Source organism: Crocuta crocuta, unplaced genomic scaffold (genome assembly GCF_008692635.1).
Source record: "Crocuta crocuta isolate KB4526 unplaced genomic scaffold, BGI_CrCroc_1.0 scaffold537, whole genome shotgun sequence".
In the NCBI taxonomy this organism is placed as follows: domain Eukaryota; kingdom Metazoa; phylum Chordata; class Mammalia; order Carnivora; family Hyaenidae; genus Crocuta; species Crocuta crocuta.
In genome coordinates this window covers 302,825-319,525 of record NW_027528878.1, presented here as the reverse complement: position 1 = coordinate 319,525, position 16,701 = coordinate 302,825, and positions in this window count along the sequence as shown.

Sequence of the window (16,701 nt, the reverse complement as noted above, 5' to 3'; positions counted from 1 at the left end):
TTAACCGACTGAGCCACCCAGGCTCCCCTATTTATGCACCTGTTGAAGAGCATTTTGGTTGTTTCCAAGTTTTGGATGTTATTAATAAAGCTGCTGTAAACATTCATGTGAGAATTTTTATGTGGACATAAGTTTTTAGCTCATTGGGGTAATTACCAAACATCATAATTGCTGGACCATTGGTTAGAGAATCTTTAGTTTTGTAGGAAACAACCAAACTATTTCCCAAAGTGGCTCTACTATTTTGTATTCCCACCATCGATGAACGAAAATTCCTGTTGCTCCATATCCTTATAAGCATTTGATGCTTTTTGCATCTCTTCTACTATTCATCTCCATGTTCATCAAGTCTCAGCTGCACTGATTTCCCTCTATCTTGGAAAATACAGCCAGCTCTTTCTCACTACGGGGCTTTGTCACCTACTAATCCCTCTTGTTAGAAATTCTTCCTAAATAACTGCATTTTTGGTTCTTTTTCATCATTCAAACGTCCACATCCAGTCCATTTCACTACTTCTAGTTGTTTTCTTTTTCTCTTTATGGTTGTAACCTGAAATTATTTTATTTATTTACTTGTTTGTTTGTTGTTTTCGCATATTAGAATCGTATTTTACTTGTCTCTATCCTCTTACTGAATGGAAATATGTGATTGTCTAATCTGTTATTATACCCAGAGCACTCAGCAAAGTGATACAGAACAGGTATCACATGTTTCTTTTAGGTTGAAGTTTCTCAATACTCTTATGGCATAGATAATATATATTTACTTGAAAGCCCAGGGTTGAACCTCAGAACTGACTTAAAAATTTTTTTTTGTTTCACTCACTCCATACTACTGTCAGTGCAGAAAGCACATAACATTTCCTGGTCCTTACTTATTATCAAACTCAGTAAAGTCAATTTTATAAACAATTACTGAGGCCAGTGTGGGTTCCGATGGAAAGTGGCACTCACAGTAAAAGAGTTGCCATCAATCAGGTTTGGCTGGAGTCTTAGAGAAATTGGCACAAAAATTATTTTACTTGAGAAGTAAATCTTTCTGGCAATCATGAGTTGGGCTTCATTTCCTAAATTTCTATCTGTTTAGAGATAGCAGAGGTATAGCCTTGTCACATGTAATGGAAAATTGGCTTTGGAGAGGGCTCCAAAGGCCTTTGTTGAAAATGTTGGGCACTGTTATGTGAAGTACTTGCAGCCCTTTTGACCTTCTGCTCAAAACCATGAGGGAGCTTGGCTCTCACTGCTGCTCCAGGGGTCCCTAAGGTTAGCCCTGCTACTTGAGGTTGTCACTCTCCCTGCTTATTGGCACATTACCCTTAAAAAGGGACAAGAAGTGAAGGTAGGGTCTTCTTGATCTTCACCTTATTTTCCTCAGGCTTGAACTCTTGGAATCTTATAGGAAAACAGCCTGCTAATCTAAAATATGATGGCACTGGGAAAGGACAGAAGGGAATGTAACTCTTTTTTCCAGTTTCCCAAAACGGTTCCTTCTTGGGCTTGCAGGAGGAAGTATCTGGATGTTGTCTGCTGGGGAACTGTCTAGATAGAGACTAAGGCCCAGAGGAAGAAAAAACAGCTTCATAGTATGATGAGGTATGCCTGGAAATAATTTAAGGCTAGGCCCAGCAAATAGTACAATACATGTTTTCAAGTGATCATTTAGGGAGCAGACACAGACCTTGGAGGTGCTCAGAGGAGAGGCTACCCTCAGGGTCTTTCTCTCAAAGGGACTGCACCGCAGGCACATGGAATGGTCTGGGTGTAGTCAGGCTGCACTGATTACATTAGGTACCAGGACTATAGATGCATTGAGCTATTGATGCCCATCCCTCTCTACCATACATCTCATCAGTTTGTTCGTTCAGTAGTTTATTGAATACCTTCTAAGCCTGTGGATGCTGAGTTTAATAGCCCTGGTCTTTGCTGTCTAGGGATTTTTTCACCTAGAGAAGAATCAAATAAATTCTCATTGCAAGTCACAGTGAGAAGTCACTGGGAGGTGTTAGTTTTGATTTTTTTTCTTCTCCTCAGAAATAACCTTATGAACAGGATTGATAGCAAAGGGTAGACTTGGAGGAATTTTATTTTGAGTATCTTTTTATTTATTTATTTTTCTACATACAGTTGATGCCAATGTTACATTAGTTTCATGTGTACAACAATAATGATTCAACCTTTATATACATTATGCTATGCTCATCACAAGTGTAGCTGCAATCTGTCACCATATAACACTACCACAGTATTATTGACTATATTCCCTGCATTGTACTTTTCATTTCCATGACTTATTTATTTCATAACTGTAAGCCTGCGTCTCCTATTCCCCTTCATCCATTTTTCTCACCCCTACCTACTTCCCCTCTGGCAAAAATTAAAACAAAAAAAATTAAAACGAGAAACTTAACAGAGGACCGGGGGAGGGGAAGGAGAAAAAATAGTTAAGAATATGGAGGGAGGCAAACCTTAAGAAACTCTTAAATACTGAGAACAAATTGAGGGTTGATGGGGGTGGGGGAGAGAGGAAAAGGGGTGATGGGCATGAGCACTGGGTATTATATGGAAACCAACTTGACAATAAACTATAAAAGATAAATAAATAAATAAATAAATAATAAAACAAAGGAAATAAGCAAACAAAATGCAGAATTAGTTCTTTCAAGTATCTGTATACAATGGCTTTTATCCATTTGGGGTTACTAATCTAAAATTAATACAAGTAGATCCTTTCTCCAGGAAAGCAAAACTAAAGTCAAAACAGATTCATGAGAATGATATTTTGGATGCAACATAAAGACCTCTTTAACCATGTTCCCAGAGACAGGGTACAGAGTAGAAAGTACCTCCATGCGACAAGTCATATTCACCCCCCTGCCCATCATCACCACCAACACCCAGCCACAATCTGAAATCTGTTCACTGTCAACTTGCCAAATCATACAAACTTTGCATAGAAATTGCTAAGGGGATGGATCCTTCTCAAAAGGTTGAAACTAAAGTGTCAAAGGAGGTTGGGAACTTAGATTACAGCTGTTTGAAAATAGCATAGAGAACACTGGGGCAGACTTCAGCTCTTCCTAGGGCCTCATTTTGGATACCCCAACTGAGCCACTTAACCTGAGACTCTCCATCTCCTGGCACCACCAGGTGAAAATCAGGAAGGCAAGACCACTGGTATAGGCTTTAGCGAGGGCACTTCTGCAGACCATCTCATCTAAGATCTAGCTCTAATCTCTCCCACCCTATGAAGCAGTTCTATGGCATTCCAGCAAAGTGACAGTTGCTCAGAAAATGATCTGAAAGATTGCTATATGTCTTTCCTCCAGGGAATTCATTTTATTTTATTCCCAGTAGTGGGCATCCTGCTGTTCTGCCATGGAGATGAAGAAGACCAGGTAATATTTCTTATATTTGTAAGGGCTTTGTTTCCATACCATCACAAACTGGCTCAGTTCACCTCGGCCCCCCAGCACTCACCATATACCTCCACTGAAATGTTTCCTCAGCTTATGCAGTTTTGTACCTGAGACTGTAGTACATTTCCACATAGGAAAAAAATTAGAATAAATTGGCTGGAGACCAAGGGAACTTAAAAAGAAATGAGGAAGAAAGTGGAGACTCAGTGTTGACTCCGAAAGACCAAAGTATAATGGCAGAGAAGGTATATATACCTCAAATGGCCACAGATGGCTGAGAATAATGGTTTAATCAGAAGCACCTTGAGCAAGTCTCTTAACCTCTCTGAAACCAAGTTCCCTTTTATAATTAACATCGCCACTCCAGTGTTGTTAGAAAGTCCCATAAATTAGAGGAGAGAATATCTGACTGTGCCTTACATGGCACCTGTTCACCCACTCAGTACCATCAATGGTGGTACTGTCAATGACGGTAGGTGGTAACTCTGGCTTATAGTACTTGGTGCACACAGTGCACATGGACAAGCATTCATGAATAAATGAATTGATGCATAAACCAGAGCTGACAGGTGAAAGAGTGAGTAGAAATGGCCCCTCTATTGGGAAAAATGCCATCAGGATGAGAAAGATGGATGACCAAAGCAGGATGTGCCCTGCTCTGCTGAGCACTTAGAAAGCCTTCTCTGGTACCCTAAGTTCCATGCTACTAGTGCCCATACTTCAGTATGCACTGTGAAGGAAAACAGGCTAATTGGGCTCCTGGGTCCAATCTGCACAGAGGTCAGTTTGAGGAGGAGCATGAAGTCCTTGTGCTTGGACTTTAAGCTTGGAAGTATAATTCATAGCCTCACTTAGCCCTTCTTCATTCTTTGTGCCACTGAAAGAGCCCTATGGGCTCCCCTTTACTTCTACCTTCTTTCTTCTAACATTTCATTAAGTGCAGTATTGCTTACCTCCATTTTTGTTTCAGAGATCAGGAAATGCTTTGGTGCTTTCCATCAGGCATCTGAAGTTAGAGTTTCTGTGTTTGTGGAATTTGGTGTATCCGTGTCCTACACAGAATTCCATGGAAGTGAAACTTCAGCCTGATGGTTCTGCTGAGCCATCTGAGACAGGGCCCCAGAGTCATCCTTGGCCAAGACAGATCCCTGAAACAGAATAACAACCTTAGCCCCGGCAGAGATAGCCCACCTTCAGGTAAATATACTGTTTAAATTTGCAGAAAGTGAGTCAGATCCAAGGTTTGCAGACTTGTAGCTTTCCCCCTGGCTCCCATAATCCAAAAAGACCTAGTTATGAAGTTAATATTCTTCCACTTATTATGTCTTTGAGTAGATCATTTAATCAGCATGTCTGAATCTCAGCTTGTTCCTGTCTAAAAAAGATTTATGCGGTCATTGTTGGGGCAGTTGAGATGATAAAAATGAAAGCAGTTTGAAACTTTGTACAAGACTATATGCTAGTATTATAGTAATAATAATGTTTATAGCCTCATTATGATCATACCCAAATGCCCCTCAGAGAAGCATGATCACCACTAGGCAGCTCTGCAGATCCTTCAGTGAATCAAATACATCAGAGAAGATGCTCACTTTTGGATATGAGTAGATGAAATTTTTCTGAAATTCTCAGTAATGCCTTGAAGTCCACAGACATTCTCATGGGCAAGCAGATTGCAAGAGTCACCAACCAAGCTAGTAGATGAAGAGTCTTCTTCCCTAGGATGCCTTGTTGCTGCTGTGGCCCCTGATCTCCTGAGAATCCCAGCAGTCCATTGTCTTTGCACCACCAGGAATTCTAGGGCAGTGTTGGTGATTTCAGGAAACAATTCACATCCAGACATGTAATTACATGTACAGTTTAAGCACCATTTGGCTTGGCTCATGTTAACACAACCTTTGGATTTTTCACGGATGATTTTCCATGATTTCACTGCCAGGCAAACTGGCCCATTTATGTGGTCTCATCCTGTGCATAACAGAAGGTTCCCTTCACCACAGATCCCCTTTCCCTGGTTGAAATTCTCCCTAACCTTCAAGGGTCAATTCAGATGCTGTCTCCTCAGGTCAATTCAAATGCTATCTCCTCAGTGAAGCTTCCTTGGCACATATTCCCTCATTTTTTAGAGTATCCCTTCCTTTTGGCTCCACTGTATTTTGATTATAACTCTTCTTGGAACTTTTCTTCCTGGCAGTGTATCATTATTGTCCATATACATGTACTATCTCCCCATAAGATTATAAACCACCAAACTGTAGGGGTTATTCATTTTCCATAGTATCTAATAAAAGCTATTTATTTCCAGTTCCCAGCACAGTGTCTGGGACATAATAGATGTCCAGTAAGTGTTTATGGAGTGATTAATGCATGGAAGAGAGGAAACTGAGGTACAAAGAGTTTAAGAGAAAAGTAGTAAATACCATAGGACATATTCAAACTTAGGCTTTTTGACTCTTAACAGAATTTTGTTTTGCTTTGGTTTTTAATCAGAAAATAATCCACTTGAAATCATCGGGGTTCCAGGGTGGCTCAGTCAGTTAAGCATCCGACTTCAGCTCCAGTCATGTTCTCACAGTTCATGGGTTTGAGCCCAGCATCCGGCTCTGTGTTGATAGCTAGCTCGGAGCCCGGATCCTGCTTCAGATTCTGTATCTCCCTCTCTCTCTGACCCTCCCCTGCTCATGCTGTCTCTCTCTCTCAGAAATAAGTAAAACATTTTTAAAAATTAAAAAAAAAAGAAAGAAATTATCATCATTGGGGCACCTGGCTGGCTCTCGATCTTGGGGTTATGTTCGAGCCCCACACTGTGTATAGAGATTACTTTAAAATAATATCTTTAAAAATTATTATCATTTTATTTTTTATTATTTTAATGTTTTAAAAATTTATTTTTGAAAGAGGGAGAGAGAGAGAGAGAGAAAGAGAGAAAGAAAGAGAGAGAGAGAGAGAGAGAAATCTAGTGGGGGAGGGGCACAGAGAGAGAGTATTTGAAGTGGGCTCTGTGCTAAGAGGAGAGAGCTCTATGTGGGGCTCAAAATCATGAACCATGAGATTATGACCTGAGTAGAAGTCACTTAGCCAACTGAGCCACCCAGGTGTCCTCCCTCCCCCAAATTATCATCTTTTAAAGCCAGAACTATGTTCTGAGATTCTCTTGATCATTCATAAACATGTTTTATTTTCTGTTGTTGTCATGGCTTCTGGTCTGCTCATGCATCCCAAGGCACACCTGCCCATCTTTGGAGAGTTATACTGAAGCCTAACTTGGGGATTCCTACCTGGGGTGGGAAGTGCTTTGTTTTCTGAGGATGGCTTACAGATGACCCAGTTATTGATCCCTTCAGGACTCCAAAGGGTTGGGCAAAGGTAGGGTGTCTAAGACCCTGAGGACAATCACTCCTGAGTGTCTGGGCTCAATCTTAATGCTGTGTATTTGTGCATAACATGGTCCCAAGGCATAGCAACACATTTTCAAAATGGGCAATGAATAAATGATACAAGACTGGTCACTGATTGGTATGTGTAGGGATTAGGTGGACTATTACTTTTCTTTAGATTATGCTGAGCCTTTCATCAAGAATATTTTAAAGATAACAATTAATACAACTCTTCCTTAACATAACTTTATCAGAGATCCCCCAAGTTACAACACAATTATATATATCTCAAAGAAGACACTTTGATCACTTGGAGGCAGGCCCATGAGGGGCATGGGAATGAGTTCATCTCCCTTTCATGACCAACTGGTTCCATACCAGATTTTGAAACTCTGTGACTCAGGTCTCTCTAGCTCTCACTCCCAACCCTAGAGCATCTCCATTGCATACTAATTACACAATCCTAAGATGGTTGTCTATCTATCCAATTTTGAATTTAATCACCTTCCAAATGGTAAATGTCTACTAGCCTCCAGTTATGCCAGCACAAACCAAACACAACACAGCCAAGTTAAGTCACAGCTCAGCCACCCCTGAAGTGTTCCTTTTTAGATAATCCCAGGAGCACAGGAAGGTGGGGCACCCAAGGGACTTGTGACTCTGTCAATGGACAGCTAAGGATGAAGATGTAGCTAACCTGGTGATCTTTGATATTTGAATCACAGGGTACAGCTTAGGGTCCAGCCACCTCTCCTTCCTCTCCTTTAAGGTATTAGAAATTTATCTTTCAAAGTAAGGAAGCAATTCCAGTTAAATTCAAGAATTTTTGCTTCTGAAAGTTTATCTTGGCCTAAAGATGAGAAATTTCAGCCAATTCAATATCTTCTTTTAAACATATGGCAATTTTGTTTCCAACTCTCTCTGGCTCTTTGGAGAAAAAAAAACAAAGGAATTGCATTTAAACTGCTGCATGTTCAAGTTCAATCAACAGGGATTGACCCTAAAAGTCAGGCACTGTGTGGAGTACTTTGAAAATTCATTCTCTTGGAGACTGAGTTTAGAATTTATAGGCAAGTGGTGAAACAGGTTACTGTCTTCTGTCAAATTTCTCTGTTAATTTTTAAAAGGCTACCTCTTTCTCTATTTTCACTGCCTCTGTAAATTTTGAGCCTGGACAGTTGCAGTCAGTTACAGGGGAGTATTCCTGCATCTGGCCTCATCCCATTCACACCATCCTTTACATAACTACCAACCTGATCTCTGCAAAATGCAAATCATCCTCTGATAAAAGCCTTCGATGGTTACCTTGTTTACAGAATCCAGTGCAACTTGCAAGCAGAAAACATGAAGCTTTGTTAATTTGGCTCAAACCAGGCTTCTGGCTTCTTCTCTGGACTCTTCCTCAATACTGTTTTCACCTTCATTCATCTGTTCCCTGCTCCTCAGATAAATCAGCTTGAACTGCCTGCCTTCATCATCCACTCAGTGCATCTCAACTCATTTTTTAAGAACAACATGACTGTCACCTTGGCTTGAAACTTTACCCGACACTGCTCCCACACACTTCCAGGCTACATAAATCCCACCCATTCCCACTGTGTTTTCGTCCATCCCTCCATCGCAGTCATGACAAGCAGACCCTAGAGGGGAAACTCTTCTATTTTTGTGCTTCTATTCCATACAAATTCTTTCGTGAATCCTTTTTACTGTTACATAAGACATAACATTGTTCTATTTATTCCGAACCACAAGAGAACTTGGTCATAAATTATAGCAAGTCCTTCATTTCCCCAATTAAGAGACTGTGACACATTTATTTATTCATTAATTGAGCTCTCATATGCTAAATAATTTATTGAGAACTTACTATGTGGTTGCTTCCTAGTGATGGGAATGCAGATATGCATAAGACAGGAGAGGCTCAGGGGCATTTGGGTGGCTCAGTTGGTTAAGTGGCTGACTCTTGATTTCAGCTTAGCTCATGATCTCATGGTTTGTAAGTTTGAGCCTTGCTGAGGATTCTGGGTCCTAAGGATTCTAAGGTCCTTAAGGATTCTCGGTCTCCCCCACTCACATTTTCTCTCTCTCTCAATCTCTCTCTCACTCCTCTCTCAAATATAAATAAACAAACATTTAAAAAATGACAGAAAAGGCTTCCACACTCATATGGGTAACAATGTGTAAGCATGAAAAATGGAAAATAATTGGTAAAAAGTTAAATGTGATAACTTAAGATAGTCAAAAGTTCTATGAATAAATAACACAGTGATAGATTGCTTAATTACAAAATAAATTCAAATATAAAATGTCAAATTTATAAAACATCCAACAGGTAGCCCTAAGAAGTAAGTAAGCTAGAAAAATAACTCATGGATATCTTAACATAACAGTCAGAAAGGCTTATGTTCTCTAAGATATAGAAGCTGATAGATAAGGACATTGTAGATATTATAAGCAGTAAGACATTGAAAGAAAAAAAAAATGTCTCACTTTGCCTCATACACAGACGACTATCCAAAAATGTGTCCAGGGAGATATTTGCAAACAATTCCTTACATATCCTCTAACCTGCTAAGAGAATTGTGCATAATTATAGATAGACATTAATACAGCTTTTCTGTTTATGTGGCCCCCCCTAAATTTATTTTTAATCTCATGACTATAGAACATCAAATCCTTCAGATTAAGATTGTGGGGAAAAGCAAACTAAAATGCAAATTGATTAGCAAAAAAATTTTTAAAATAAAAAGAGAAAAATATTGTGTAAAATAAAATACAAAGGAAAAATTTGAATGTTAGGTAAGATATAAAAAGTCTCGAGCATTTGGTAATAGCATTACCAAAATGGTAGATTAAGAAACCGCAAGCGCTATTCCTCCTGTTTGCCTGCCTCCTCTTCCCAAATATCAAAAAATAAAACAAAACAAAAACCCCACAAAACACAAAACCAGAAATTGGCTGAACTGATCTTATAAAGGGCTCTGAAAAACAAAGGGTCCAACACATTAAAAAAATACATATTAAAAATGGCAGGAAATCTAATGCTTTTTTTCACATATGTCCCTTGCTTTGGCTTATGATCTTGCTCTGGAAGAGGCAGCGATCCAGATCCCAGTTCCCTCCCTCAAACTAAGGAATAGAGCAAACCTTATCTGCCCTGTTCCAACTTGTGTAGAGGCTGCCTGATGGACTGGCCTCTGTCTCGTCCAAAGACAGGAAGTTGGCACCACTCATGACAGCTATAGAAGGGCTAAAACTGTGAGACACCTGGAATAAGAGAGCACAGTGGAGACATAGAACAGACCATCCTAAAGAAGTTGGAATGGGACTTTTTGGGAAATCAAGACATTTAAAGGTAGTCATGTATATGAGAGAACTGAGAAAAGCCACAGCACTCTGAGCCAAGACACCTGCTCAGAAAAGACCCGAGAAGAACTTAAACTTTCACCCTATGCTAATCCCTAGGCTGGGAGCATAAGAGCTAATTGGTGAAGGACTGTCAGGGAGATGTGGTTGTTTTCTCAAATGACCAGTTTTCAACAAAAGATCCCAAGTATCAAATACTACTAAAAATAATAAAATATCTCAGAATAAATTTAGCCAATGAGATGAAAGACTTATACACTGGCAACTATGAAATATCACTGAAATAAATTAAAGAAGACATAAATTAATGGAGAGACATGCTATGATCATGACTCAAAAAATGCCAAGATGTCAATGCTACCCAAACTGATCTATGGATTTTAATGCAATCCCTATAAAAATCCCAATATCGTCTTCCGCGGACACATAAAGACCATTCCTATAAGAATTATTTTGGTTTTTGTAAGTCCCGTGACATAAACATAAGAGTTAAAACTATAAAACTTTTAGAAGAAAACAGGAGAAAAGTGTCATGACATTGGACTTGGTACTGATTTCTTGGATATGACACTACAAGCAAAAGAACAAAGGGAAATAGATAAATTGGATTTTAATATAATTAAAACCCTTTGTGCATCAAAGAACACTATCAAAAGAGTGAAGAAAACAACCTAAAGAGTGAGAGAAAAGTATTTCCAAATCATATGTCTGAAAAGTGATATATATCCAGATAATATAAACTACAATTCAACAACAACAAAACAAAACACCAAAAAACACAAACAAAATTTTAAAAAAATAGGCAAAGGATAAGTCTGGAGAAAACCAGCTGGAAGGCAGCAGTATGTCCTTAGTAATATACAGTCTGGTTTACGGGGTTCACTGCCTTCTTCAGAAGTGTTTGTGTTACTAACTGCATCCTTCTACTCCCCCCGTTGACTTCTCACTTTGCTTACAGGTTTGAATCCTATGTGCAAGAAGGATCCACACCAGAGAGATCTTTGGGGGCTAGTGCCTCAGTTTACATCCCATACCTTCCATGCTCCAGGTACACACACACACACACACACACACGCACGCATGCACTCACAAGTATATGTTCACATATGCAGTATGCACCTACATGCGCACGTGCACACACACACACACACACACACACACACACACACACACTCCTTGGTCCTTATAAAGGACCCAGTGATCACCTGGGCTTTATCATTGGTTGTCCCTCACTAACATCTTCAGCCCTCGTCAGGGACCTCCTTGGCTGCCGGGACCGTTCTCTTATCTCCATACCCCAGTGGGACTCCTTCTTGCGATTTCATTCAACTTCCTCTAGCTCCTGTTAGATGCTTCTTGTTCTAGCCTCATGGGAAAGGCTTAATGCCTAGTCTCCCCTTCCCCCCAATTCCAGCCACCTATCACTGTAGTCACCACTTAGGGGTTACTTCTGCATTGTGAATCCATCGTCCTATGCCTACTCCTCATGTTCTCAAACCCCAAAGGCTGTTTTCCATTTGACCTATCTCAAGGCCTGGGAGGGATATGGGCTTCTGCTCTCTTTTATTTTAACTGTGCCATTCAAGTACCTCTCTGGAAGCCTCAGAAGACAGATTACTTTATAAATTCTTAAAAGCATATGTGGTAATATCTGAATGATTATTACAACATTATTCAGTCAGTTAAGAGTGCTTGGGGAAAAAATAACAAGAAATAAATCTTCATTGTAAAGCCATCTTTCATTTCCAGCAAGTGATTAGCTGTCGCTGAATCTCAATTTTATTTTGTTTTGTGGCTAAGACTAATTTCTCTAATTAAAGACCATACACAAAGCTAAGCAAACTTGCTTCATCCTGTAGAAATGAGGCTTTCAGTTGTGCTCTAACAATCCTAAATATGCTAAATGAGCAATCCCTCAGGAGTAACAAGACTTGGGATTGTGGAACAGGAAGGTGAGGGTCCTGTGATCTCAATCCCAGCTTTGCAGGAACACTGTGGCCCACAAGGACCACCAAGGCATCACATGTGTGAGGCCAGCCTGTGCCTTCCCCTGTGCCCAGTGCTGTGCTGATTCACTAGAGGAGACTGTCTGCAGAGAGGGAGCCCTGACCGTTCACTGTCCCACTGCTGCTGGCTCAGTGGAGAGGTAGGGCCATTGTAGCAGGTTCCTCAGTTACTGGCCCAGGTGGGAAGCTGGGGCTACAGGAAACAAGAACTGGGAAAGAGATGCTCCTGAAACTGTGATTCTTCTCTGAGGCTTCTTTCCCTGCAAGATTCATCCTCAACATGTGGGCTCATCTCCCAGCTTCCCGGGCACAGACAGAGGGGAGGGGTAGTGCTGAGAGAGACAGTGGGGGTGAAGGGTGGATAGAGAGGAAGGGAAGTAGGAATCTGCATTTATTAAGAGCCATTGTGTTGGGAAAGATACTGAGAGAGAATCAGATGAGTCAAACCAAGACAGAAGGTGATAATGAGCTGAGACAAGAGAACCTCGTGGCTTTACCCTTGTGGCCACATCAGACTACATACAAAAGATGGAAATAAAAGCAGAGATGACTTTGCTCTTTGGCTAGACTGATCTGTAGCTAAGTCTTCACAGAAGTGGCTGTTCTAACTCTTGTGTCCCTTCTCCTCTCAGAAAAATGTAGCCACAGCAAACTCAGCTTGGATGGCCATGGAAGGGATGCAACAGAAGCCCTGAGAGCCAGACAGGCACTTCCTGAGGAGCAGACCTGTGCATAGTGGGGAACCATTGGCATTGGGAGATGCTCTGTGTGACATATGAAGACCACCAGCCAGCAGCCAGTACAGACTCCACAGGTGAGTTGGTAGCTTACCTAGACCCCTTTATAGACCACTTAATGGTACAGGATTCTACCCAGAACTCTGGGCTTTTCTGGGACTGGGTTTTNATATAATTTTTATTTATATTACATTGTATAATATTTTATCTTTAGTTTTAATATCATAGTATATAATATATTATATTTTAATTTTATATTATATATGTGATATATAATATATTCTTATTGTATTAAACATAAAAATGTTTTCCTTGGTTTTGATTAAATACATCTCTGTAAACCCCAGAACTTAAAAGATTTTCCCTCTCAGTTGGAAATGGAGTGAAAATCCAGTCTTCTCGTGGTCACGTAAGTTGTTGCTGTACTTTCAGGTCCCCTTGACCATACAATTAGCTACAGTCTGGGTGGAACTGTCCCCTTCTCACTGGCTGCCAGGGAGCCTCTGTGGCTGGACTCCATTCCAATGACAGCTGGACTGGAGTTTCAGGAGACAGGTTGCCTGTTCTTGGTGCTGTGGCAGGAGCCAAACACGGCTGTCCCAGCCTTCCTTCCAGGCATGTCCATCTGGCCACACGCGCGCATGTGTGTGTGTGTGCGTGAACACACACACACACACACACACACACACACACACACACTGGTCCTGTGGGCTCCTGTTTCCCTCCTCCAAACCCCAGAACTCTCCTTCTAGGATGAGAGCACTGAGACATAAAACAAAAGGAACCTAAAAATATAGGTTTTAGTACACCAAGAGTAGAGACTAGTGTGCATCTTGACTTCCTGTGACCATTCTGGGTGTGAGTGGGGTCTGCATGTGTACCACACACTTAGTGGACTTTTTCTCCTAGCTTCTTTTTAAAGGTCAATGTCACTTGGTTCTGCCCATCACTCCCTTTCTACTTCTCACCAAAGCATGAATGGATCAAGCCCTAAAGTCCAAATGTACATTTTGATATAGATTTGTTGTCTTCCTAAAAGGAATGTCCAATCAGTGCCTACATTGAGACAGGATCTTGTGGACCCCATAAACAACCTCTGCCCTCTCTGGTAGCTGAAGGACCAGGTAGGAGTTCATAGAATCTCCTGTGTGCTCTGAATGTAGCCCCTCTGAACAGGGTGGTGGTAGCTCAACTGGGAAGGAAGAGGTGGGTCTATCTCCATAGGCCCCCTCTGGGATTAAAGAATTGTCCTAACTTTAGAGGAAGCACTGATGACCCTGCATATTTTTTGTTCAGGGACTGGAAAGCATTTGGGAACAGCAGTTCATCTCATGGAGGAAACTTTCTGCTGCCTCTGAGGAGAAATGGGGGATGGGAGGATGGGAAGTGGGAAGGAAGGAAGAGAAAGATGAGAAGATAATCTTACAGGAATAACACTCTGGCTAGCAGAAGATCCTCACAGGAAAGTGTCAAGGGAATCACATGTGAGTATTTGTATCTGATTATAAAGCCTCTCTGATAACAAGGAGATAACTAGCCTCTCTGATAACTAGCTGCCTGCCCAGGCTATCCTCAAAATCATTTAGTGCTCCAGCCAGGATATCTCTGCCCTTTAACACACACTCTGGACTGAAGATGGAGAGAAACACATGTTACAGTGGCTGCAGATCAGAAGCAGAGAACACTCTTTGCTCTCATGTGCTTCCCTTAGGACTGCATGTTTTAAAATTACACCCAGGATTTCATTATGACCAAATGATAACACAGAAAGGTAATGCCATTGAAAGATGAATTTATTACTTATGTTTCTGGAGAGAAGGGGCACACCATGTCATGTAGGACCACATGGTGAGCCTCAGGTTTTGATCAGAAGACAGAGGCAGAAGGGAGGGGAAAGTGTAGGCCAGAGCTTTTACTGGGATTTCTGCAAGGAAAGCAAGGTGCAAGGTAGGGCAGAGTAAACAGTTAAGGAGTGGCTAGTTTGAATAATTACAGTGGACTTTTGGATCTGGGAACGGTTTGTAGTTGTCTAGTACCTGTCCTGGGATAATTTAGGGCAAGAGGAATGTTGACTCCTTGTGTGTGAGTTAGATAAAGGAAATGGTTGGGGATACAGACTCTGGATTGCTGGGTTTGTTTATAAAAGGTCTGTTCTCAGCCAAGGCTTTGCTCTAAGAATTGGCTAGTCCTGGGAGGACAGTCTTTCCCCAGGTCTGCAAAGTTCCAAAAGACCAGAGTGTCAAGAATATAGAAAACATGAAAATGTAGCTACTGTAACTGGCCCTGTGATGAATAGATGATGAATAGGATGCCAAATAGACAAATACAGAATCTAAGAAAGCATAGTCATAACTCTGCTTGGCTGGAAAGTTACAAGCAAGAGATGAGCAGGGGCAGGCTAAGGGTTATATTGAGCAGAACTATTTTGTCATGTAGCCCTGTGGGAAATTGAAGAGGTAAACAAAGGCAATCGAAACGTATCTTAAATTAAATCTCTTTATAGCTTGCAGCCCACTGATAGACACCTGAAACAATCAGAGCGTGGCCTTCCTCAAAGAACTCATGGCTGCCTTAGTTCCTTAATGTTTTTTTTATAAAGGCTAAAAGTAACCTTATTTTAATAGCAGCTAGCCCCTCAAGGTCCTGAAAGCTTCCAAATTCCTTAGAGACTTTCTCTAACCCCCACTAACTTAAAAGTATATAAACAGTCACTCCTCACAATCCCAGAGCAGCTCTTTCTACCCTTGGGTCCTGTCCCTGTTCTATGATAAAATCACCTTTTTGCACCAAGAATTCTCAAGAATTCTTTCTTAGCCATTTTTTCACAAAACCCCATTTCATAATCTTATCATTTTGGTGCCCTTATGCAGGGCTCTGAGTCTTTTCATATGGATTCTGAGCCTTGGTGCAAACTTGGTAAGTAATTACTCTTCTCTTCCTTTACTTTCATTCCAGGGGCTTTTCAAGGAGTATGGTCTTACAGGAACATTTTCATGTCAATTGCTCATGGGGCAATCATCTAGCCCATGAACACTCCATGGAGAGGAAGAAGCCTACATTTTGGGGGCGCCTGGGTGGCTTAGTCGGTTAAGCGTCCGACTTTCGCTTAGGTCATGATCTTGCAGTTCGTGGGTTCGAGCCCCGCGTCGGGCTCTGTGCTGACAGCTAGCTCAGAGCCTGGAGCCTGTCTTCAGATTCTGTATCTCCCTCTCTCTCTGACCCTCCCCTGCTCACGCTGTCTCTCTCTCTCCCCTATAAATAAATAAATAAATAAATAAATAAATAAATAAATAAGCCTACCTTTCAGCTGGAAGTTAGTACCCTGGCTGGAAATGATAAGAAGACCCAACAACTTGATGCTCTCTCTTTATTCCTATTCTTATACAAAGTTGTCTGTCTTGGGTACTGGACAGCCCCCTGAATCACTAGGATGGCTGCCAACCTTAAAGACTCCTTTATGAGGTTTCTTCCTCATTGATCTAATGTGATTCCCCTTCACATCTCTGGTCTAGCCATTTCTGGCCGAGAGAATTCCACTTGGAGCCAGCCAAAACTAGTACCCCAACTGAATTAAAACACAGCCAGGGACCATTGGCTGCAAAGACTACATGTGTTGGAGTGTCACTTAAACCATGATGGATTTCTATCTTTACTGTTTTTCATCAGTGTCCCCTACTAACTACTGAAGTTACAAAATTGGATAATTTCCCCTTATAAAACTTTTCTAGTGTTTTCTGTGGGTTAAGAATAACATGGCCTTGAAGGCAAGGCATGTTTTATTTTTGGTCTGTATGCCAGT